This window comes from Cyanistes caeruleus, chromosome 3 (genome assembly GCF_971803275.1).
Source record: "Cyanistes caeruleus chromosome 3, bCyaCae1.hap1.1, whole genome shotgun sequence".
Lineage (NCBI taxonomy): Eukaryota > Metazoa > Chordata > Aves > Passeriformes > Paridae > Cyanistes > Cyanistes caeruleus.
The window spans coordinates 5,556,191-5,581,628 of record NC_141703.1 but is presented as its reverse complement, the minus strand read 5'-3'; the positions used below and the strand labels follow the sequence as shown (position 1 = coordinate 5,581,628).

The window sequence follows — 25,438 nt, the reverse complement described above, 5'->3', positions numbered from 1 at the left end:
TGAAATCTGTCTCTGCTCCTGTTCACAGCCCTTGTTTTCGTCTTTAACATCTCTCAAGATGCTGTTTTTCTTGCTTTCATTTCTCACATTACAACTTGGTACCTTTCCTTCTCTCCCCGTCCAGGACTGGTGTTTTTCCCCCGCCGTTCAGATGGAACAGATGCTGGCAAGTTTAGCACAACCCCAGAAGTGAATGATCAAACCTTGGTTGTTTTTTTCTTCAGAAAGGAAATGCCTAGAGCTGGCAGGAGATGCCAGACTGGTAGTAGTGAAAAACACAGGCTGTTTTTGCACTGAGCAGGCTGAGCTCAGACCCCAGCCGAGAACTCTGGTGCCAGTGTGGTCCAGCCATGGCAGCAAGGGATTTTCACCTGCCCCTCTCCCCCTGCAGGCCATCCATAACTCATCCCCTCGACCTTCTCCTTCATTGTGCCCAGCACAGCAGCCACACCTCGGCGAGGAGAGGAATCCCTGATGGCAAAAGCCATGGTTGTGTAATCCTGGCCGCTCAGCTGGAAGGGGGAAGCGGCAGAAGGGAGAGCAGTTGAGTGAACGAAATTATGGTGCAGGAGATGGAAAGTGATCTGTGCTTCCTTTTTACTCATCCTGCAAAGTGAGAATAAGGCACACGTCATGCAATGAAGGAGAATTAATTTAAGGCTGATAAAAGGAAATATGTGCCTCGGGAGGACGTTGCTCCAAATGTGCTTGCTGGCTTATTTCAAGACTGCTAACTACTTTTAGTGGTGACAGTTAAATCAATGATAAAGGTAATCCACTGTCATGGTTTATGGATTTAGCAGAGCAGCTGTGGGAGATCAGGAAGGAGCAGGTCCTTGGTACAGACTGCCAGTGGCATGATAGATATTTTAGGACAGAAACGCCCTTCTCCCAAGGTATCAGATATTAGCATTTGCCAGAGACAAAACTTCCATGCAAGGTGACCATCACCTGCAATAAATACCAATTTCTTAGTAAACATCTTATGTCATGTGTAATATGTCTTATGCAGTGATAGTGGCTCTGAGCAAAGGTCCAGCTAATTGGTCAGCTCATTCCAGCAGCAGACTGTGAGGTAAAGGGTGTAAGGACAGAGCAAGCATAGCACAATGCCTTTGTGGTATTACCAGCTCAGTAGAGAGCAGACTGTGGTTAAGGGAATTTTTGACTGGCATTTGGGTCATTATTTGGGTCATTGCGTTTAACAGCTGCAGATGGGTCAAGCCTCCAAGAATTTGGCTAACCCCTTTTGGAATTCTTTTCTAATTCTGATCTTCACAGCATCCTGTGACAAGTGTCATAATTCAATTATGCATTGTGTGAAAGAAGTACTTCCTTTTCTTGGTATTACACCTCCAGCCCAATAGTTTGGGTTGTGCTGCCTTTCCCTTGTGACAACAGGCACAAATAATGGTCTCCTGCTCACGTTTCTATGTTGAGTTGTCAGGATCTCTCTCAATCCCTTCTCAGCTGAGGGGGCCCAAGAAATAGGACTCTGCTGTAGTTCTCTTTTCTTCTATGTCTTCATGGATTGTTCTATGTCTTCCTTGGTGGACATCCCATGTTTGAGGCAGGGTTCCTAGAAGGAGACATTCTCACTCTCTTTTAATTCTGTAATCATTCCTAAGGCTCTTTGGTTTTTTGCATTGTTAACACCTGTTGAGGAATAAGCTGGAATTTTCAGCAAACTCACTGACTGAGGTTTCCTTCCTGCCTGATGTTAATTTAGTGCCCCTGATGGTCTTAGTATGACTTGGGTTGGTGTTTCTCACAGTCCTCACTTTTTGCTTGCTGCTAGTGAGTTTCATAGGTTATTTCATCAACCTGCCATTCAGTTTTCTGAGATTACTCTCCACCTGGTTGCAGCTGGATCTTTTACAAATACGTCAAATTGCCCAGGTCTTGACACGAATGGATTTGCAATGCCTGAGCTCTCACTCAACAAACTTTGCTCTTTCCCATTCTATCACACTTTCAGCTATCCTGCTTTTTGTTATGCTTTCTGTCAATTTGCCTTGCCCAGCTTCCCAGCCCACAGGTTTCTGGATGACCTCTAAAGGCCCTTTGTAAGAATGAATGTAACATTTGCCACCTTCCATTCCTGTGGTGCCTCGCCATTTCAACAGCTGCTGTGGTATTGTACTGAATAGGTCAGCAATTTCAAGTCTGAGTTCCCTCAGAGCTCTTGAGTGAAACCGTCTGGTCCCAGCAATCTGTTAATATCACTTGTACAGTTTTATCCGAAAATCTCTTCTACTGGCACTTGGAGTTCTGGAGAGTTTCTGAGGCTTGTACCCTGTGCAGCTGGAGTGGGGCACAGCTGGAGTGAAGTCAAGCAGAACTGCCAGGACTGGATGGATTGTCTGCACAGCCAGAGGCTGAGCCACACAGACCACACGTCCCTTTTGCACCTCGGACAGGTGACAAAGCCGTGACAGCAGGGTGGGCACTGGGGAGTGCCCAGGTCAGCCCAGCAGCCCCCTTCTTATGTCCTCCAGGGATGACCAAGCCTTTCTTCCCTCATTGTATTTACATTTGTGGAGCTGAATTTACAGATGGCTTCCTCAGCTGATGTAAACTGGCGTTGCTAAATCAAAGCTAATGCAGCGCCGCTGCTTTATGATATAAACATTATTAGCAGCACATTAAGGCTCCGACGTCCAGAGCCAGACAATCTCATCCTTTGTTTCTTCAGCCATTGAGGCAATGAATTTAGATTCATTATTTTTGATGGAGCTTTTCCTGTATCATGCCGGGGTGCTTTTTTAGTGCTTCTGTCTTACATCCCTTTCCGCTACCCTGGGCAACTGTGTTTTTTTAACAGTCCTTGGTTTATTCTGTGATGAGAAAAATATCTTAGTCAAGAGCTGGAAGGGATTTCAGAAATTTTAGCTAAATACCTTTTCTTTTGCCTAATCTTGCTGATAATTTCTTCCCCATTTCCTGGTAAGGTAACAAGATGTTATCATTTGGTGAGCTTGTCTACACTCTTGATAGGTGGATGAGTATTTAGGGCTTCTCACAGCCATTATTTCCAGGCATCTGCTGGATTTCCAAACAGATCTGCTCCTGCAAGAAACATCTTGCAAAAACTGAGCTTTAAACCTTCCTGTTCACACCACATTAGGAAAAAAAAAAAAAAAAAGAAGTCATTAATCATTTTATTTTAGCTGCTTTTTCCTGGTTGCCTAACAATATTACTCGTACATTTGCTGGGATACATTCACACTTTCTGTTCTTTGGACCCAGTGAAGGTAATTGTGCAGTGGTCAGCTAAGTGTCTTCATGGGTTTTTCCTGTTTAACTCTTGTTTGGTAGCAGATGATTTTATTGAACATGTAAAATTAGATTTCCAGGAACAGTTATGCACACGCCTCTGAAAACCATTTTCCATGAACATTTCTGCTCTCTGCTCATGAAAAGTGAGCACAAGGAGAACGAGAACACAGAGCCACCAAACTGACTGCAATGCTGGACAGATTAGACAGTTATTTATATGACCATTGCTGATTTCCCTTTACTGGTATGTCTAAGAAAAACTGGGATATCTGTCTTAATTTTGGGCTAGGGAGGTTAAAAACTCTTTGTGCACTTTGAATTTTGGGAGTCTCTCTGTCCCAGAGGGAGCAAAGCCTTCCCTATGGATTAGTTGAGTTAAGATGGTTTTAAAAGGCTACAGCGATGTCTTCATAATGACTTTGACACAGAAATGCAGCTTTGGTTCTTAATTACTCAGATCTCTGTTGCCAACCTCCAAAGTCAGACACGATGAGTTGCAGGCATCCAGAGGATGTGGCCCCATGGGTTGTGTTCCCACAGGAGGGGTGAGGAGCAGAGAAGTTGCCTCCTTCTTGTTGGGAAGGAGACCCCATTCAGCAGCCCAGTGTGTGGTGGGAGCTGTGCTGTCCAGAGAAAAGGAGGGAGATGCTGTGTTTCAGCCTGGGAAGATGAATGTCAGAGTAGCAGGAGGGAAACTGGAATCCTGGTTCCCTCCTCATGCCTCTTGTTTGTGGAAAGGAGCTCTCTGGACAGTTTTGGTGCATTCAGTGCTGGTGTCTCTTCTACCCCAGCCCCCTGCCATCAGTGGCACAAGAGGTGGGAGATGCTGGGATGTCCCAGGCAGCAGGAGGGGGCCCTGTGATGGAGGTGTTGGTGTGACCAGGCTACAAGTTTGTTCATGCTGCTGGACCTGTGGGAATGGGGGGAAATTTGTCCTCAAAAGGAAGTGAGTCATGTTGCTGCACAGAGGCCCACCTTGGCACATTTTGGGGTTAGTCACACACTGCAAAATCCACTTTATCCCAGCTCCAGGTAGCAGACACAGGGGTCTAGCAATGCCTGCTTGTTCTTCGGCACAGATTCTGTCTCACAAGCCCACAACCACCCTCCTGGTCTCCAGGTAAATCCACTTCTGTGCAGGCAGGACCCTACTAATTGGATTCAATAACTGGCCTAACACTGTAAATGCAATCAAGTCACTGGCTGCACTCAGCCCTCGAGCCAGCAGGATTAACCAGTTCCTCAGGGCAGGATGTGCCCTTACACCTCAATTCATGCAGCAGAGCAAGAGCCAGGCACCCCAGGAGTACCTCTCCCACTGGTTTAGCTGGCTGCTGGATTCCAGCTGCCATGGATGCCTGCACTACATGTCACAGCCACATGGGCAGACCACAGGTTGGGGTTTTTTTTGCCTACTGTGTGTTTTTATTTGGATTTTTCCTGGTGACCAGCACATTGTCCAGGGCTTAGGCTGCTTTGGAGCTGATTGCAGCAAGGCTGATGAGCCACCACCAAGTCTTGCCTGTGAACTGAGCTCGCTTTCACCTGAGTTTGTGATCTCTGAGATCATACTTTCAGGTGCATGTTGTTTGCTGGAGTAGCTAAAAGGATAAAAGCTTCCAGTGTTACCAGTTTTTTCCCCTGTCACGCCAGCCGTTACCAGAGCTGATGAGGAAATCACAGCAGCTCCTAATTGCTCTCTGCAGAAGACCTTGCGTGTCCAGACCATCCCAGTCACTCCCTTGCCTACTCAAGCCCAGTTGCATCATTGAAATAGGACTTGGCTCCTTCCCTCTCTTTGTGTTCCTCCTGACATCCTCATGTGCTTCATGTGCCAGCAGCAGGGGCTGTGCTGGAGCAGGAGCCAGGGAGAGCTCCCCAAACTCATATTCCTTCATCTCACCCCTGGGGCCAAGCAGATGACTGGTCTAGAAGGGATTGCCTTCTGAAAGGGTTGGGGCTCTTAAAATTGCATACAGGGAGGAATTTTGGAGTGGGCTCACCCAGGCAGGTTAGGGGTGCAATTCCAAAGGGCTTCTGAACTGTTTTTTAAGCATTTGCTGAAGCTTTGATGTTCCCTCAGGTGCAGTGAAGGGAAGGGCTGAGTTTTTGATGATTGAGAAAAGGGGTGTTTGTGTCCTGGTGCAGGAGGGGGCTGTGGCAGGGGAACAGGAGAGCTGCCACTGCAGAATGCTGCTCAGAGCTGGTGTCTGGCAGGACAAGGTGAGGGATCAGGTGTGACTCTGGCTGTAGATGTGCCCAGAGCAGTACAGACTAACTCACCTCCTTTCCCCTGGCTGATAGGCATCACCGGGAGTGGGAATGCACATGTACATCCATGACTGTGTGCCTGAATACGTGGGTCCCTGGAGTGCTTTGAGCTCCCTGACTTGTGTTCAGAGCCTGAATCAGTGCCATTTCTCAGTACCACACAAAATAATATACCCAGAATTAATAATGGCACTCTCAGGAGCTCTTTCTTTGCCTAAATGACTTGTTGGTTATTGCTTATTGTCAGTCCTGCCAGGTAATGAGGGGCTAATAAAGCTTTTTGAGACTCACTAACAACGAGGGAAACTTTTCCTGGGGTGGGTGATGGGAGGGGGAACCACAGGCAGGACGGATGGATGTTCTTTGCTGGAGGGTGATGGGCAGCTGTTTGTAGCCAGGGATGGATGGAGGGTAGGAGTGGTGCTGAATTGTGGTTACACAGAGCACAGAAAGGCTTGAAGTGGGGCACTCCATCCCTCTTCCCTGGAGAGTTGAAGGAGAGTGGGAATGGGAGTTTCGAGAAGTTTTTGGTGGGTTTGAACCCTGACTTTTGTCTGAGCCACCAGCAGTAGTGTGCAGGCATGTACATGTATAGGTATGAATGAGAGCTTCATTTTACAGGCAATAAGGAAGAGAATGTCTCATGCTTACTCTCCCACCTCCTGGGAACCAGGTCCCTGCTTCCTCATCCTGATATTTTACCCATGTGAGAAGGTTTCTTTGAGAATTGAAATCCTTGAAGGGATGAAGTTGATACTAAGAGTATTAACATCTAGCAGGTGAATTATGTGCATTATTCATTATTATAAACCAAAATGACCCCAGTTTTTTTAATAATTTAATATTTGTTGCTTGTTTCTTTTCTTCTGTACTGTGATTTTTTTAAATTTGTGGTGCTGGGAGAAAGGCCTACATTTTGTTGGTCTGGATTAAGATCAGCAGACTTGAGGGCCCTTCCTTCCCACAAAAATTTCCAGATGGAGGTCCCCAAAATTCCAACACTGGAAGAAGAAAAAAGGTAATCTGGAATGCCCCAGAAACTACTGAGCCTAATCCAGATGAAGTATTTTAGCTATGAAAAAAACTAAGTGACACAGATGTCCCAGGTGTGTTCCCTCACCCTGTAAACAGGACATGGGCTGGGTGGTGAGGTGCACCCACAAGTCAGATCCCAAATCCATGGGTGATGGAAAGCAGTTTCCACACTGGAATATGCGTGGTCATTCATGTAACGCATAGGTCAGTGTGGTCACCCAGAGCTCCCATGTACATGGATATGGGTGTTTGCATTTGTGATGTTGCCCCAGCCCTCTTCTGGCTCAGGTCTTGTCACAGAATCCCAGATTTATGGGTGGAAACAACTTGTGAGGTCATCTGATACATCCCTCTGCTAAGGCAGATTTATTCCCTCCTGCCCATTTTCCAGCACTTGGTCCAGTCTATTGTTCAAATGACTCAAGCGTTCCCTTGAGGGAAGCCTAACAGGCTTTGCTGTCAGGATTTTGCTTCCCGTCATATTCCTCCTAAAGGTTCTTCTGCCTAATTTAGTTACTCTATCTGCAGAGCAGTGATGAGGAACAGGGCTGTAGGAAGAGGACATTTATGTCTTACTTATTCAGCTAATTCCTGTTATCCTATTTTGATGGCTCTGCCAGTCTTGTTCTCCCTGGTGTTTATCACCCCACACTCCTCTCCCAGGAGTGTTCCAGCTTCACCTGGGATGTGTGGTGAAGTGCCTATGATCTTTGGGGAGGGCTGAATGGAGCCAATACCCGCACAGATGCAATTTTCCCCACCTCATTTTCATTCTGAACAAATCCCTTAAGCCTTGGCATGAATATGGTGCATCCTCAATGATATTTGTGAGTGAGACTGTTAAATTTGAGTGGAAGTTGGAAAATAACTGTTGGTAAGGAATTTTGATGCTCTATTGAAATTAACTTTTAACATTTCCCTCCTCTCCCTTTCATTAGTTACAACTAAGTGATGGGAAAAAGAGAAAAGAATGCAAAGTTCAGGATGGAAGAGGAGCCATGAGGAAGTCAGGAAATTTAAAAGGAGTGTAATCATAATAATGGGGTTTCCCAAACAACATGAACTTGGAGTTATTCCACAGCCCAAGTACTTCATGTTATAACAAGAGCTTCTATCAGATCCTGGTTTTTGCAGGATGACATCCCTCTGCAGCCAAGACATTCAGTTTAAGGGGATGAGAATATTGCTTGCTCATTGGGTGTTTTACATTGTCAAGGTGGTGGAAAAGGCCTCCCTGTAGAGGACAGCCACATGCCTGATGTGTAGAGGTTTAACTTTCCTGAGCAACAAAATGGGAATTCACACTCTGATCCCTCCTGCTCAGTCCATGTCCTCTCTTTGCCAGCAGTTCACCATCACTCCTGTTTTCAAAGGCAACTCTCCAAAACCTCTGGGGCACCAGCTCAATCCTTTTGGTGAGCATGGAGGAAAAAAAGCTCTTAATTGTCTCAGCTTACTAAAACTCTTATCAAAAAAACAAACAAAAAAATTCTCAAAATACGGATTTGGTTTTTTTAAACCAGGTAATTTTTGAAAGTTATCTCAGAGCAGAGAGAGGCAAACAGAGATGGTCACAGCTGGATGGAGGGAGCTGCATGCACAGCAGAGAGAAGAGCAGGAGGGCACCTTTTAAGTGAAATCTGCTTCCCCAGGAATTGTAATAAGGAAATATAGCAAGAGTTGATGTTGCCAGGTCAGTTTTAGCTTTGGGGGATTTTTGTGGCTCCTAGGTATAGAATACCTGTAGATATATATAGAATCTATAGAATATAGATACAATGTGGCATACTGACAGTAGTCATTTCAGCATACAGAACATCCTGTACAGCTCAGAATCCATCCTTGACTTATTTTCTAGGCTGCAGGGTTAGAGAAGGAAGGATGCCCTTGGAAAAGGCTTCAGGGAAGGCAGTGAGGAGAGGGGATGAGGTTACCCTGTGCCGGGTCTGTCACGACTGACTGAACAGTCACGGCTCCGTGTTCTTGATTACGCCAGTGGCGCTAAATACAGTAATTAAGGAAGAAGCTTGTGTGAAAGGCTTTAGTTACTGGCTTCATACATCACCAGCCTTTTTTCTGTGTGTTTTCTTTTGTTCCTTTTGTCTGCATGCACCACAAGCTTTCTGTGTTCCTCCACCTGTGCCCTGTAGGTCTCTGCTATCTTGTAGCCAAAGGAACAGAGAAAGGTGAATGGAAAAGGCAAGCTTTTATGGGGAGGGAGGGCTCGGGGGAGTTTTCAGCACATTGGACTGTTTCAGACCTGCAATAAAGCAGGTTTCTGTCCATCTGGTCCTGCTTTATGGGACCATGTGACCTAACTATCTCTATTCCAGCCTTGCTTTTATGTGACCCTGCAGTCCTGGGTTTGCATGTTGTCCTCCCTACAAGCCCTAGTAAATTTTTTATTATCTCTTTTTTTTTTTTTTTTTAATGTTATTCTCTCACTTTGTCTTTCTTTCCTTTTCATCTAAGACAAAAAAAAAGTTTTGCAAAAAGGAAATGAAATGTTGCTTGTTCCCTGGAGGGCATTTTACATTGTCAAAGTGGTGGAAAAGACCTCCACATAGAGGACAGTCATGTCCCTGATGTGAAAAGGTTTAAGAGCAACATTCTGAAAAATGTCCCTTTGGGGCTTTTTGCCAAATATATCCTAGCCTAGTTTTGCCCCAGAAGTTTTCAACAAGAAAAAATATCATTTTCTATGTACCTGTGCACATGCCCACAAGGAAACTAATCCTTTCTAACACACCACACCAAAGTCATCAGCTAAACAATCACTGCAGCACAGCCTGGTAAACAGAACTGGAACCACCATTCTCCAGCACAGACTCAAACAAAAAGAAAAAAAGATTATGCATGACCTGTCTTGGATCAGACTGTGAAGAATGAAGCAGATCTGATTGATGCAAGCGCCACGTGAGAGGTGGTGAATATGTATTAGTTCAGTGCATTACCCTGTTCGTGGTTCTAAGCTCCCCTTTGTCATTACTGCAGGCTTGAAGGTGGTTTGTGATTAGAGCTTTCGTTAGGCTCCTTGGAGAGATTTCCTAAAGTACACATGCAAATGGCTTTCTCTCCAGCTTTTCAAGGTCACCTGCACAAATCTTCACCTCACCTTTCCCAGCTTGGTGTGGCAGCACTTTGGGAGACAGGGAAGGTGTGACCCCATCTATCCAGAGCCACATGAGTGGCTGGACCCAACTTAGCACCTCTGCCCCAAGCCCACAGATACCCACTGGGATGGTGGCACCTCCTGACCTGTGCTGAGCACATTGGTGCTGGAACTTTCCTGCCAGTCCCAGCAGCCACAGTGAAATTGTGAGTGGTGGTGCAGGCACCAACCCACCACACTCCACTCCTCTCACTCCCCACCAAGACAGTCTTTTTCTTCCAGCCACTTTGCCTTGGGCTGCCAGCACATGGTTGTGGTGGAGCAGTGTACCTTTGACTGCTTCCCACTGATTTGGCTCATGAGATGGGCCTCCCTGGGTAGCCCAGAGCCAGGTGCCAGCATGTCTCCCAGCCCCTCAGGGCTCTGGGGGAACCTTTTCTCTGGGAAGCAGGCTGCTGGTAGAGGGGGAGACAGCCTTGCTGCTCTCCTTGGGCATGCTATTGCCAGGGACAGCACCAGAAGGAAATCCTCACAACAAACCACCTCTACCCGAGAAAAGATAAAAAAAAGCAAGCCTCCTCCATAGCCCTGAACCAGAACACAGATCCAGCATATGAATGTTTTGTGCCCTTCAGAAGGCATTTATTAATGGGATGAGACACACAGGCTTGGGCAGGAGCTGGCTTCTTTGGGAGTGGGCAGCAGGCTTAGAGAGCATGGTCCTGGCTGGAGTGGAAAGAGCACGGCTCCCCCAAGGGCTTCCTGAGGAGAGGATCTGGGTTCTGCCATTCCCACCTTGGAGCTCCTTCCCCAGCAGATTTCTGGTGCTGTCAGGGGGTGATTAGTCAGGCTTAGCAGTAACAATACCCTGTAGAAGGAATGAGCTTGTTTTCCATTTAGTTTGTCACTGAACCAGCATTGACAAAAAAATCACTGTGTTGAGCACCTCAAATAACGCACATTTCTCCAGAACACACCATCATTTCTAGGAAAACAATAATACAAATTACAGGGGCTCTTCAGGACAATAAGGGCAGCACAAAGAACCCTCCATGCTGGTCTGCTGGAGGGTGTTGATGCCTGGCATTGTAAGGGGTTGCACAAATGACTGTGGAGACCCAGGTGTGGTAGACCCTGCAGAGCCACATCTGCAGCAAAAGGACAGTCAGGAAATAGGAGGTTTTGTCCCTGTTTGACTCTGGATTCTGGTAGCATTTCCCTTAGCAGCTCACTGCTGACTCACAGATTTCCATTGCTCTCCCCCCTTTCCCATCCTTCTCCTCCAGGGAAGGGTCTCTCCCCAGTGTTTTTTCCCAGGACTGATCACACATATCATTAACCCTGTTTTCAGCTCCCCCTGATCCTCCTGCAGTACTTTGAGAGACTTGTACTGCTCTGTACTCTCCTGGCAGATTTTGGCTGATGGGCTCACCCTACCCCTTTTTCCCTGCAGTATCCTCAGTGTTGTTTCTTATGACACCAGATATCTGAGTTTCTTGATCTGACTGAGGCTCTGGAGAGGAATAAAATAATCCTTGTGATCTCTAGAAGTCTCTCTCCCAAGTTGATACTGTTACCTACAGGACTTCTACCAGTTAAGCCAGCCAAAAGCTCAGAAAACTATTCTGTTTGTTTTCCCAGCCTTCAGTGTGACCAATGAGCATGTGTTATCCAGGTCCTTTCCTCAGAATGTTTTTATTACTGAGGAATTTGCACAAATATTTTGTGCTGCATTAGTGCCAGACTAGTGATCCCTTCTGAGGAAAGTCAATTTGATTGCATGAACTGATTGAGCTGGACAGGTCAGCCAAGCAAGGTGAGCAGGCTCTTGGTAAACGTGTTTCTCATATTGTTTTGGTTCAGCCAGAAGCCCTGAACACAATGACTCACAGAAAAGGAGGAAACAAACCAAACTTTGTGGCGACCCTTTCAGTTTGTGGACTGTCTGGAGATCAGTTAAAAACACTATTTTATCTGCACTCATCATAAAAGCAGGATCAGAGCAAAAAAACAGGTCCTTTCTTTCTTCCATCACTGCTTATTTCCTTCCTGAAGCGATAATCCTCAGAGCCATCACAACTGGTTGCTATGGAAGTGACGGAAAGCACAAAAGCACAAAGAGAAGATTATGGTTTCAGGTGAGAAAACAGCAATGGGCACAGACAAGCTCCTAAAATCTAGTTTGGCTCTGAGGAGCAACAGTGCAGAGAGGCATTAGAGGACTCTCTCTGCTTTGTTTGTCTTATTTATGTGTTAGGTCCGGCTCCACAAGAACAAAGTAGCAGATTAGAGCTAAAGAAATCATACATAAGTAAATAGAGAAGGGGCTGGAAGGGCTGAGGGGAGGGCTCTGTGGGGAAGCTCTCTGCAACGCAAAAGCACCTTGGAAATCTGGGCTCCTTTCTCTCACACTCATATCCCACAAAAAACAGTCAGAAACTCCTTAAATCCATCAGCCAAAGCTAGATCTGGGTTTTTCTGCAGAATTCCTGCAACTGATGCAATGACAGATACCCATTGATATGTCCTTTGTCACTAAAAGAAGGATCTAAAAAATTGTGAGATCATAGAATATCATGATTTGGAAGGGACCCACAAGGGTCACCAAAGTCCAACCAAAAGGAGATGGGTTTACCGAAGGAGTACCAAGGGATTTATTCCACCAAGGGACGTACTTGAGAAAAGATCCCCAGAGAGTGGATATGTGAAGGTGTGGGATGTTCTTACCAAGGCCATAAGCAGAGCTGCAGCCCTGGAGCCCAGATCTGTGGCAGTCAAGGAGTTTGGGACAGGGATGGCAACTGGGAAAGGCAAGCACAGTCAGCTGCTCAAAGAGCTTCATTTCTTTCCTTTCAGCTCAATCCAGCCTTGCCAGGGCACTGCTGTGAGTTGTGGTGCTTTGATGAGAGGGGGACAGGCTCGACAAGTCCTGCTCAGCAAACATCTCCCTCAGACACAGCATGTGCTCCCACCATGGCACTACCTGGGGAGCAAAGTGGTGCTTTGTACGAGGAGACAGAAAAGCAGCAGGGCCAAAGTGGCTGGAGCTCTGTCTGTGTTCTCACCACGCGTGGTTAAGCCCAGGTCAGAGGGCAAAGCCCCAGAGATTATGGTAGAAGTGCTTTACAAGAACTCAGGTCATCCTTCCTCCTGCCCACAGCCTCATCCAGGGCCTGTAACACTACACCCGTGCCTAGGTGGAGAATATAGCACTCTTGGGCTAGATGGGGGCTGAAAATATATTTGTTAAAAAAAAAAAAGGAAAAAAAAAAAGCCTGTTGGCACAGCTCAGGGAAACTGTGCTAGAAATAACTGTGCTTATGCAGAGCTGTCAAAAACAGGCTGTCGCCGGTGCCGCTCGGACGGGAGCGCAGCCAGGGCCGCGCTGCCCGGCGGGAGGAACAGGCCGTGGCGGGGCTCTTGCCTTTGTCTCCACACCGAGGAGGATACGTTCCATTAAAAGCCAGGGAGGTGTTTTTGCTGCGTGCAGAGGAATTTCCCCACTTGGCAGGTCGGGAGGATCGCAGCCCTCCCAGCTCCGGCCTCAGACGGGCACAGGCCGGAGGTGGGAGAGGGCGGCCGAGCCCCCGCGGCTGAGGCACGGCGGAGAGGTAACCCCAGATGAGCCCTGCGGGGGACATTTGGCAGCAAACTCCTCGGTGGATTTTTCCACTTACACAAACTGTGCTTAATTAGGCCGGACAATTTTAGGAACTCTCAGAGGTTGGCTGGCAGTTTTCTTTGGCCAGCAGCAGTAGGACCTATCTTGTGAAATACCCGGTCAGAAAAGGCAGCTACAAGGTCTTAGGTGCTAAGCTGAAATGGGGGGAGGGGGGGGGGGGGGGGGGAAACAGAGCAGGCTTGTAGAAATTTGAGTCATGACATGGTTAATTACACAGACCCATTAAAATAGTTAATTAACACTACAGTTGTGAAATAGATAAAATAAATAAGGATGTTGGACATTGTTGTAATTGCGGGAAAGCAAAGTAGTTTCAGGCTAAAAAGTGAGACCTTTTTAATCTTCTGGGTCTTACAGAAAAAACACCTCAGAGAGAGCAAAGATGACTGTGACTGTATCCCAGAGTACAGGCTGTTCCTTATTTCCCACTGCTGACATACAGTCGTGACAAGGAATTATATATTGCATTCATCACGCCTGCTCTCCAGGCATGATCCCCAAATAATTAATCCTTTTAGCTTGCAGTAGCTGCCATCTGGCCAGTTTCCAATCAGCCTGGCTGGTTTTACTACGGAGTTGCCAGTTGCCTGTGCTCATGTGGGCATGGATTGCAGTTTGCTTGCCTCAGGTGCCTGGGATTTGTATTTTTTAAATTGTGAGTTTTAGATATGCCACGTGCTGCCCCAACACGGAGAACAAACCAGCCTTTGCCTCAAAGCACTTAATGTCCAGAGGGAGAAGGAGGGAGAGTTGTTGTACATAACACACAGAGCAGGACTCAAGCAGACCTTTTTGTTTGTTTTGTGTTGAAAAACTGACTCTGAATAAAAGGCTCAAATAAAATCCAGCTGTTTCTTTCTCAGTCCTCTTGGTCCTACGGCACAAACATAGCAAAGAAATTAGGAAAGGAGAGAAAATTATTTTGACACTACAAGTCTGGAGCTGGGTGATGAAACCGAATTCAGTTTAAAAGAAGCAAAGCTGTCTTTGCTCCAAAGTGTCTGACCTGCCTTAGTTGTGGTGGGCAACTGTGTGTGGAACTGATGTTCTGGAGAAGCTGTCCCACAATGGGGACAACTGGAACTTCTTGGAAGGGGATCTCTAGAACCATCCTCAGACCCCACACAGCAGAGGATCCTCCCAGGGCTTAGCAGGGACCTGCCATGAAGCTCTAACACCCATAAAGAATGAATGCTTGTATGTTCCTGAAAATAATCTGGTTTATGGAAAGTTCATTGTTTCATTGTTTCTGTAAGATCCATGCTCTCCCTATTTGCTCTGCCACTGGTCCTGGGTCAGGCAGAAGGTGGAGGTGACCTTGGCTCTCAAGCTACTCCCTGCTGTGGTCAGTGTGGAGCCACATTTGCTTGCTGTTTTAGAAGAACTCCACAGCAGACCTAGGAGGTCTAGAATGCTCTAGAATGCTCTAGAATGCTTCCAGGCTTGAGCTATCCAACAGCTTGGATCCAAGGGAATTTGGGTAGCTGTCCAGATGAATATCTGCCCAGTGGTAGCATCTACTGTGCTTAAGCCAGAATCCTAGTTAAAGGGTACTGAGGGAATGTTAGAGAAATAATTATGGAGAAATGTTTCTGAAAATCTCAGGATTGGAGAAAAAAACCAAAAAGTTGTAGCTAAATGTTTTGTGAGCATACCCCCAAGTAAGTATCCTCCAGCCTCCGTGACTGGAAAACATGCTGTGGTTCTCCACAGTGCAGTTCTTTTCTGAAAAGGAGCTTTTGATGTGAAAATTAAGATTCTGTAGAGACCCCTTGGGTGACAAGTGAAAATAGGTATTTTCATAGCTGTTTTTCTGTCTCAGACTAAAATTAGAACCTTACTTCCTTAGGCCACCTGGCCACTGGTGAGAACCAAGGTACTGCTGGATAAATCAGGCTCCTGGTGACACCTGAAGAAGCCATTGTCATCAGCACAGACTCTGCCAGGGCAGGGCTGCTGTGGAGGATTTCAGTAGGTAGTAGGATTCAGTAGGATTTCAGTTCTGCCAGGATGCAAATCAAAGAGCCTGCTGTCTCTGGGGTACTTTGTCCCTCTGCATGAGAAACAAAAAAGAAACACCCAAAGCTTTGCTCTTCATTGCATTTTTATGATCACAGTCTCCTAACAGCATTAATTCCCATGGGAGGAGATCAGCAAGCACCTTTGCAGATCTGAGTGACTGGGACAGAGCAGCTGTATCAGAATTCAGATTAACAGCTGCTCTGCCAAGGTAAACCCCTCTCTGACGTTTGCTTATAATTGGAATAGTTGGGGTAGGTGGATAAAGCCTCCAGATACAGTAACCTTCTTTTTTTTTTCCCCTGAAACTTTTTGTATTTCCATTGAATATCCTGAAACTTCTAACTTTTTAAGCTTCTCAGTGGCCACCAGTCCATTATCTGAATCAAAGCTGTTCAACAGAAATTGTTTCAGACACCAAATTATGATGCTCACGGGCTTCCTTTGAAAAGAAACAATGAAAGATTACTCCCCTTACACACATACACACACACACACACACACACACACACACACACACAATTGCACATCAGCATGTGAAATTCCTGGTTGCTAAATCACAAACTACAGAGCAGCACTTTTTGTGTCCGATGAACTGTTATATAGCTGGATAACAACATTTCTCAGCTCAGGAACTCTGTTGGAGTTGGGTGGGTGTTGGATATCCTTGGTCTGAGCTAGCTGCAACAGTCTTCTGTGAAAGAGATCCTTTATTTTTAAGGTTATAAAGGAACAGGAATTAAAAACTAACTATGAACATGCTAACACCAGAAGAGCAACACTTTCTTCCAAACAAAAACATGAACAGGTCAGATCAGCACTGCCATTAACTCTCTTCTTCTAACTTTCAGGTTCATGCTTGGTGAAACCTGTGCTGTCAAGAGAAGTTTGGAAAACAGCCTTAGGATCCAGGACTGCAGAAAGCAGCTCACAGGCAGGACGGAGCTTCCACCCAGACCCTGGGGATGGCCAGGCTCCCCTTTCCAGCTTGCCCATCCTTCAACCTAACATCTGATTTGTCTGCTTTTCTCCCATGGAAAACTTTATTTTGTAGTTAAAAATAAGCCTCAGGGGTTAATTCTTTCTTGTTTTCGTGATTCATCTCTCAAATGTGGGTGTATTACCTTGTTTTCCCTGGATCGGATACTCCCTTCTTTTTTCCCCAAGCAGAGCTTTGCTGTCATTTTAGTTCCCACTGCCACAGTTCTCACAGCATGTTTGTTCATCTAAAAGTAAATGCTCTGCTAGGAGCAGAAATCATTTTTCAAGAAAACAAAAGAACAAAGAAATTGAGTTTTACAGAAGTGAAGGTAAATTGTATTTACAAAAAGAGCCTCACAAAAATCTGATTACCAGCCCAGTGGTCTTGCAGCCCAAGACTTTTTTTTTGTTGCTGTTTTACTGGTTGTAAACAACTTTATGGTCTTAAGGCTTTAACAAGCGCCTTCAAACATCTCAGTGGCTTGTCAGCCTACTTTGGTGTTACAGATTTCTTCAAAACTACTGATTTTTCTGGTAGAAAGAAGCAGTGCAAGGTGCAAACCCAGCACAGCCAGAGGAGCAGGTGAGAATAGAGCTTTCACAAGTTAAGGCTTATGAACACCCAGGCTGTGAGAGAAGGGAAAAAAAGAAAAAAAAAAGTTTTGGGATGTTTTACAGTATCTAATGAGATCTCCATCTCTGCCTGAAGGTAAATGGGTCACTGCTGGATGAGGAATTTGGCTGCATTTTTGCACTGTCTGACAATTGGGAAAGTGCTGTGTGCCACCCCCTCACCTTCCCAGACCTGCTCTTCTGTAAAAAATATAAATGTAGGGGAGAGAAGGGGAGGTTTTCAAACCTTCTCCTTTCTTGGGCAATCTCTGACAGTAATCTCAAGCATGAGCTCCCTTCTTTCCTGAGAAGTCCCATGGAAAGCTGAACTCGTGCTTCAGAAGGAGGGGCAGCTGGAACCTCTTAGCAGCAGATGAGCTGCTTTATGTTTTGTATTAAGTAATGAAGGGGTATAAACAAATTACCGTTGTCTGGGGCTTTCGTGTGCGTTTCAGTCGGGGCTGGATTCTTCCCATAAGGTCAAGCACAGGCGGAATACCCAGGCAGCAGCAGGAGCAGACAGTCGTCGCCAAATCTGTGAGAGAGGGTGTGGAGCACTGAGGAGATGGGAGCAGCAGGAAAAAGCACTGAGGAAACACTGAGGCTGGCTTGGACATACAGGTTAACCAGCCAGAGGCTGAGTGTTTGTCCAGGGCTACAACCCTGGTGTGGGGCAGCTGCAAAAATGTACTGAAGTACCGAGTGATGAATGGGGAATGGTCAGATTACAGGAATATTTATTTATATTTAATATTTCTATATTTCTATTTCTATTTTTATTTAATATTTCTATTTTATATTTACGTAACTGACAATCCCTTGTAAATAACTCCTGTTATCCTCGAATACTAAGCTACTTCAAGCCTAATTGAATAGACATTTAAGATGTTTAATTTAGTGTTTTCCTCATATGACCACGGGATATTTTCACCCTCTTGTTCTCTGGGGGGAGGAAACTGAATCAGCATCTTCCCTTTCTCCAAAGTGGTTCCTCCCGTTTATAAAGTGTCTGGAGGCCACGAGGAGTTTTCCCTGCAAAAAATGAAAGAGCTGTTGCTACAACAAACAACTTTGTTCCCTTTTTGCCTGCTTAGGCCCTCGGATACACTTTGAATATGAAAGCATGTGGTGGTGATGATGATGCAAGAGGTCACTAATAATGCTCATACCCATTAATTACAAAAGCATAAATAACATGTAAGTAATACATCCTTGATCTGGCTGCTGAACTGCAATAAAGAAAAAATAACAAGAGCAAAACACTGGTGTGAAACGTTTCAGGGTTCAGTTTTATTTTCCTCCAGTGTGACCCCTTCACACACACTACTTTGTTCTGAGTCAGCAAAAGGCAAGCTCAGACCGAAGACTCTGTTTCATCTTCAGGGCAAAATTTTTTCCCCACATCTTTCCTATTTAACATGTACACAGTATGAAACAACAGCTCTATTCTAAAATTAACACACTGCCTAACTTTTAAAATATCAATACCTTTCAAAATGTTTTTCTCCCTCAATCATTTTTTAAATACAATTTGTCAACCAGAGTCAAGTTTGTAAGTATTCAAATATGTAAATGGTACTTATCTCTCCCATCTCTGCTTTTATTATTTGTCATGTTCAAAACCATTTTGTTCTGCTTTGACTATTCATTGCTCAAGTTCTTGTATGTAGATGTGGTGGTCTGCTCCCAGAACAGAGTGTCCCTTTGTAGGAAACAAAACAGGTCTTCAGCCCAAGACCTGACCATATTAGACAGTGTGTGGAACTCATCTGGTGCAAAAGAAAGAGAAGAGAGTAGGGGAAAAATAAAGTTGGGACTTTTATTTTTAGTTTTTTCCTATGAAAAACTCTTGAAAATAATGTACTGGATGCTTTGGGGGTTTTCAATCAAACACAGAAAATCGTACCCTGAATGTTGACCTTTCAGGAAAGTGCTGGTAATAACAAAGCACTTTTTGCACAACTGATAATTTGGGCCAAAAGAAGTGTTTTGTTTTTGTTTGTTTGGTTTTTTTAATTCCATTGTAGAAAGTGTGGGGGTTTGTTGACTAGTAATAATTATTACTTTTTTTTTTAAATTTCTATCAAAGCAACAGCATTCGGATCAGTGCTTTGCAGGCCACAAATCCCATTATTGCACCCAACCTCAGGCCTTGGACAACAGCTGTAAAGTGGAAGTCCCAGAGGAAGGTGCTGACTGTTGCAGGCAGATCAGTGTCCCAGGCTGAGAGAGCATTTGAGTTGTGGGTTCTCCTTTGCCAGACACTGGGAAGAAGTGAATTGATTGCAGTGACTGGAACTGTGGGTTTTGTAGAGAAATTGGGAAGCCTCTGAGGCTTGGGAAGGTGCAGGAGCCCAGTGCTGACACTTTGGAAGTTTGTGGGCATTGGGCTGCCTCTGTCTTGCAGAATTTCCCATTCCATCAGAGCAAGAGTGCAAAGGGGAGCTAGAGAAAAACAAATGGGAGGCACAGACGAGAGGGGGTGGAAGCCAGGATCTGTGTCAGACTGGCAGGAGCAAGGCCAGACGTGGTAAGAAGTGAGTGCTCAGTAAATTCCCCATACATGTGTTTTGGGTGGGTTAATAGCTTGACTCAGCACAGAGGACAGACAGATTTCCTTCTCCAGCACAGCTTCTGAGCACAGACCAAGCTTTTGATTCACACTTCGAGTGGGTTAGTTTCACAAGTCTTCTAGTGAACCTTTGAAATTGGATAAGAGCAAAACCATAGTAAAAAGGGCTTCTTGCATTTCTGAGCACATAACTGCTGCTGTTTCATTATGATCTAATGTTTCATTGACCAAACCTTGGCTTGGGAAATTGCAGAGAGACATGGTAAAATACGATCCCTGAATGACTGATATGTCAGGAAGAGAAAAAAAAGCAAGAACTGTGAAGCAAAAAAACGGGTATTTTTATAATTAAAGTGTGGCCTTTTCCCTTTAAATTTATTACTTCTCTGAACCTGAAACTACCAAAAACTAAACAGTAGCAAGCACAGTGCCTGGGTGCCCCAGGGATGGAAATGTGATACCAAGTCCCTCATCCCAGGCTGATTTAGTCCAGGCTATAAATCTGGGCTCTTCATAGGTGGGATATTATTGGCCACCTCCCAGGCCACCCTTGAGGATGCTGAGAATGGCTCAGATGAGCTGCATGGCCGGCTCAGATGTGGCCTATCTGCACAAAGGACTGTCCAAACTTTAGCACAAGTCAAGCTTTTTTCTGCTTCTGAGTTGTTTGTGGTGGTGGCCTGTTTTGCAATGGGGATTGTCACCAGATACCCCAGTATGAACAGCTTAAATGCAGTCTAGAAAACCTACCCGCTGCACCTCTGGCTTTTTAAACAGCAGAGAGCTGAAACTCCCTGCAAAGGGCAAATGAGGACAGGGGAGCTGGAAAGTGGCTGTTTCTTGATGCCATTTTCCTGCTAAATGCCCCTGTCTCTGGAAAACCAGTAGCTGCCTCCGTGAGTGAGGCACACGTTCCTTTAGATAAGCTGAGAAAATAATCTTCTTGCAACCTAGCCAAACACATTACAGTTACTGCCTTGGTGGTGTTTTAAAAGCTACCTGTGGTTAAAACTTTCATCCAACTCCTTCACAGAGCAAGAGCCACCTGCAGCTGTGCCACCCAGGAGGAAGGAGCTGCAGGATTAACACAAAAGCTACACAAGTTTCCAGCCCTTGTGACCATGACTGGGAAGTTTAGAAATCTGATAGCACACACCTCAAGAGCTCAGAAGCTGGAAGGCAAGGAGATGATCTGGTGTTTGCCATCTTCTAATATTTCCTAGCTTTTAAACCAACAAGGAGCCTTGCTTATGAGTTTGTAGAGCTGGCCAGCTGCTTTAAGCTCTGTGATGAACTTTAGAAAGCTGCTGAACTCGCCAACAAACTTAATGCATGTCTGAGGAAATAATGAAATAAATCAAGAGCATTCCCCTAATGCCCATGTTGAGGCAAAACAATGTTTAAAAAAAATAAATAAAGCCTGCAAGATCGAAGTAATGGGTACAGGAATCCTGTTGATGTTTTTTTGTTCCTACGCACATGCCTTTGGTGTGAGGTAGTGTTTGTACTTCGCTCACGGTGGCTGGGAACGTCACTGTCTGGCACCGTGCAGGTAATGAATTCAGGGCAGCTTACAGGTGGTGGCACAAGGCTGCACTTGTTTTTCTTACCTTTTTGATTAAGTGTGTTCATTCTGCCACCAAGGTCATGGCGTGTGAGAGAGGGAGAAAAATTAAAGGGGGAAAGAAAGGGCAGTGAGAGGTGGGAATTAAGGGAACTGTGTGCAGCACGGTGCCTGCTGGAGGAGCTGACCTGGTGCGGGGGGAAGTCAGGAGCCCTCTCACTCAGGGAGCCCTCCCTGCCAAAAGCCAGGTGCTCTCAGACCTTGGAGGATGGAGGCTTTCAGGGCAGTGTGGGGAAGAGCCAGGAATGCAGGTACATGGTGTGGCCATGGGCTGGGCTCCACTTGTGTTTCCTGGCTGCTCTTTGCATTCAAAATTGGGGTATCAGATCACAGAATCTTCTGAGCTAGAAGGGACTCACGAGGATCAACGAGCCCAACTCGTAAGCAAATGGCCCATATGGGGATCAAAGCCACGTGAATCTCATCAGAACTAACCTAGGGTGGGGGTGCAGAGCTGGGGTCAGTGACTGCTATTGCTCCCACTCCATTTACAGCCCTCAAGTGTGACTCCCCATGACACAGGACTTCATACTTTCAGTCTCTGAAACATGTAAACTGTATGTGGAATTTTCCACTTTTTTTTCCCCAAAATATAAATCTATTTTCTTAATAGATACTCTGTTGGAATCTGGAAGGTGATTCTTACTGAGATGTGCCTATGGTTGAGTTGGGGGAAAGGGAGGAAATTTTGCTCAAAGAGGGTGAAAAAGGCACTCTACTTTTTCACTAGATTCTGACCAAATCCAGAAAGTTTCCTTTAATCCAAAAGGTGCTCATGATTTCACAGTAGTTTCCTTGTTAGCAAATGGCTTGCTTCCTGCATGGATTTTCTTGTAGTGAATTTATTTGTTTAAAGAGTACAGACCATGAAAGAAACATAAGAATCTGAGGACACTTGACCATTAAAGAAATGCCACCTAACTGAAAGGGAAGTAATTTTCAATCAGGCTACAGTTTACTATACTTTAATTAACTTAGTCAAATGTAGCTGGGGGAAAAGGACAAACTAACTTGGCTGATGTGAGAAGGATTCAGATCCTTTGTTGCTGCTGTTGAAGCCCTTTGGAGCTGTCTCAAACCAAATTCCTTGAAGATTTTTTTGCAGGCTGACTACTCACAAACTGTAAAGAGGAACCTGGAGTATTCTTGATAATGTCAAGGTAAAACAAACAAGTGGATTAATAAGCAAAAAGAAAAAGTTTACCTTGCAGGACTATGTCATAAATCATAAAAATATGATTCATTTAGTCAAGTCTCAACACTATTTTAATTTTTCTGCCATCATTTTTTTTGGTTTTTTTTCATGGCTAAGCCTAACAAAGTCACCTGGAAAAATTAGACATGATTTGTACACAAATCAATAAGAAATTATTGGCCATGGGGACCACTAAACAGTTCCTAGACAGCCCTTTCCTCCTCACATCTCTCCTCCACAAATCCATGCTCTGGCAGATGAAAACCAGCTCAGGAACCAAAAATACTCTGAGCTTCCAGAAAGGCAGGAGAAAGGGAGCAGGTCTTCAGTCCCAGTGGATCGTAGGATGGTGGATGATGCTCCATGCTACAGGAAAAGGAAGGAGCCCTATCTGCTCTCCAGTCTCACCTCCAGGGTATCAGGAGGGTTTTCTTCCTTTATTCTACATCCAATAACCAGCTTAAGTTTGAGTAGAGAGGCAAGAGAAAAACCATGGAAGTATGCAGATCTTCCAGCCCCACATCCTGCCTTGATCTGTATTCCCCTATGAGAGGAAGAGGGACAGGGAAGGGTCCTGGGAAGAAAGGTGTTTTCCAGGCTGTTGTAGCCAGTCATCAGAAGCACGGGATCATTTAAACATCAAACATCAGATGCTCACAAGTACAATCAGTGAATGGTAATTACCTTTCTTTAGTTGAAACCTGGAGGGAGGCTAAAAAATTTGTGTCCAGGGGAGATTTTATAAAGCACAGATCATTTGTGTACAACATGGTGGAGATTTAGGGTCTGGACTTTTTATGAGATTGCAATACTTGCTGGTTTTGGTCACTGAAATGAGAGGAGCCTGCTCTGCTATTGTCAGTATTTCTGCTTCCTCTTTGTTCAAAACTGGAAAGGTGTGCAGATGAGAAAAAAAAGAGATTAAAGGTGAAACAACACAGGGCAGGATGAGAGAGGATCATTAAAGTTTTGGGTGTAGTTTCAGGTTGTTTTTTATTTTATCTGAACCAGTTGTCCCACCCCTAATTACAACAGTATTAACACATTCCTGGGTGTGGTCACTCGAAATTTTTAAGTGGGCAAAAATGTTCAGCTCTGTAATATACTTAAGCTGTGCATCAGCAGACCACTTGAAATGGTCTGGCATGGTCCTGCCAGCTTCTTCACCAGCTTCTGACCCTGTGTTTGTTGTAGCTTTGGCACAGAAATGGTCACGTCACTGCTTTTTACTGAACCTGAGCCTTAGTCAGCACCTCAGTGGGCCCTGCTCTCCCAGCCACAGTTCAGATGCTCAGATAAAGCTCTCCAGCTCCAACACAGTCCTACAGAACGAGCAAAGGGATCAGAGCAGCTCCCACTGCCTTTTCACTGAGAGTCTGCAGGGTTTGTTTTATTTCAGGTTGCACTGCTGGTGGTGTTTTCCATCTTCTCCTCCTCCTTGAGGGGTTTACCTCAAGCCCTGTAAAAATGTCAGTTCACAGAGGAGGTGGTGCAGTGAGACTGGCTCACCTGGGGCTTTTTTCTTGTGTCTTGGGACCTGTTGTAAATCCCAGTGCATGTGAGACAGCAGTTACAGTACAGTAGTGCACAAAGCCTACTCTGGGCAATTTGAATGCTTGTTAGGCACCAGCAGACTAATCTGACTCCAAAGCACAGAGATTCTGCCTCTTCTGACTCCATGAAGAGCAGGAATATTTGTAAAACATTCCTAACAAGCACAGATAACCTCCTGCTTTTCAAAATTCCTGTTGTTCCATATCCAACTATATGAATATTTAAAACTTAGTGTAAAAATACCAACATTCGGTGGATTTAGATTGAAAGTCCAGAATAACTGATGCATCATCCAACAGCACAAGCTATATTGCTGGTTCTTACTGGATGTATAGAGGAAGCCTCAAAAATTCAGATTCTGTGTTTGTTTTGCTGAGCATTTCAAACTTAGATTGGACATTATGAAAAATTTCACCATGAAAAGGGTTCTCAAGCATTGGAAAGGGTTGCTCAAGGTAGTGGTGGAGTCACCATCTCTGAAGGTACTTAAAAGATGTGTAGGTGTGATGCTTAGGAACTTGGTTTAGTGGTGGCCTCAGCAGTGCTGGGTTAAAGGTTGGATTCAATGATCTTAAAGGTCTTTTCCAACCTAAACAATTCTGTCATTTTGTGATTGTGTATTGCAGTACTGTGTGGGAAGCTTCTGGGGGAACTCCAGGCTCGTCAGAGGTATAGTTGTGTCAACACAATGTGAATATTAGGGCAAACCCTCAGTACTAAACCAGGCATTTACACCCTCAAAGTGAAGCCCAGCTGCCTGGCTCGGGTCTGAGTTGAGCTCATGCATTCTGAGTAAAAACCCAAACACTCTGCAGCTAAAAGCCTGGAGGCTGAGCAGGGTGGAGAGCAGCCTTGAACTGGGGTTCAATTCCATGTTCAGAGGGGCAGGGATGAAATCCCAATCTCGTGACAGAGATACACTCATGGCAGAGGAGATGGGAACTCTCATCTTGTGGAGGTTTTAAGTTGTCATGCGAAGAACGTCAGCAGGAGAAACTGAGCTGTGCCCTACTTGCTCCCTTTGCTCCTGACTGTCATCTCATACGCTCAGGACAGTCATCTAAAGGACACAAGGTGCAGGGTCAAACTCCTTTGCATGAAGAAAGGGAAAATATCAGATCTCCTGCATCCCAGATAAATGATGTGACTGCTGGGCCATTAGATAAGGGAGCACATCTGCTCCTCAAGCATCCCAGGAAACGAGTTCTTCACTTCCTTTGTGCTGTAAAAGAAAAATGTTTTACCTGGGACAGATGCAAATAAATGTCCAGGATCTAGCAATTCTTCTAGTTTACTGTGTTGCAGGAAAATTGAAAACAAAATGGGGTCTGAATACTTTCCTCCAGTTTTTTTTCTTGGTCATCAGACTAGGGGAAAACTGTTTATTCACACTTTTAAAAGGTAAATAGAAAGTCTTATGCTCTAGGTGATGAATAAATAATCCTGTAGAAATTCTAAAAAGAATAAGTGAAAGAATATCAAAGAATATCAAAGAATATCAA

The 25,438-nt window shown here is 45.0% G+C and overlaps 2 long non-coding RNA genes across 2 annotated transcripts; one reads left to right on the top strand and one right to left on the bottom strand.

Moving 5' to 3' along the window:
- Window positions 1-10,311: 10,311 nt before the first annotated feature.
- Window positions 10,312-13,358, bottom strand: LOC111927378 (uncharacterized). The gene is made up of 2 exons (XR_002863550.2): window positions 12,425-13,358; window positions 10,312-10,565 (listed from the first exon to the last, which is right to left on the bottom strand). It is a non-coding gene; the product is annotated as an uncharacterized LOC111927378 (long non-coding RNA).
- LOC147653899 (uncharacterized) lies at window positions 13,058-20,996 on the top strand. Its single transcript, XR_015284038.1, has 2 exons — window positions 13,058-13,308; window positions 16,250-20,996. It is a non-coding gene; the product is annotated as an uncharacterized LOC147653899 (long non-coding RNA).
- The last annotated feature ends 4,442 nt before the right edge of the window (window positions 20,997-25,438 follow it).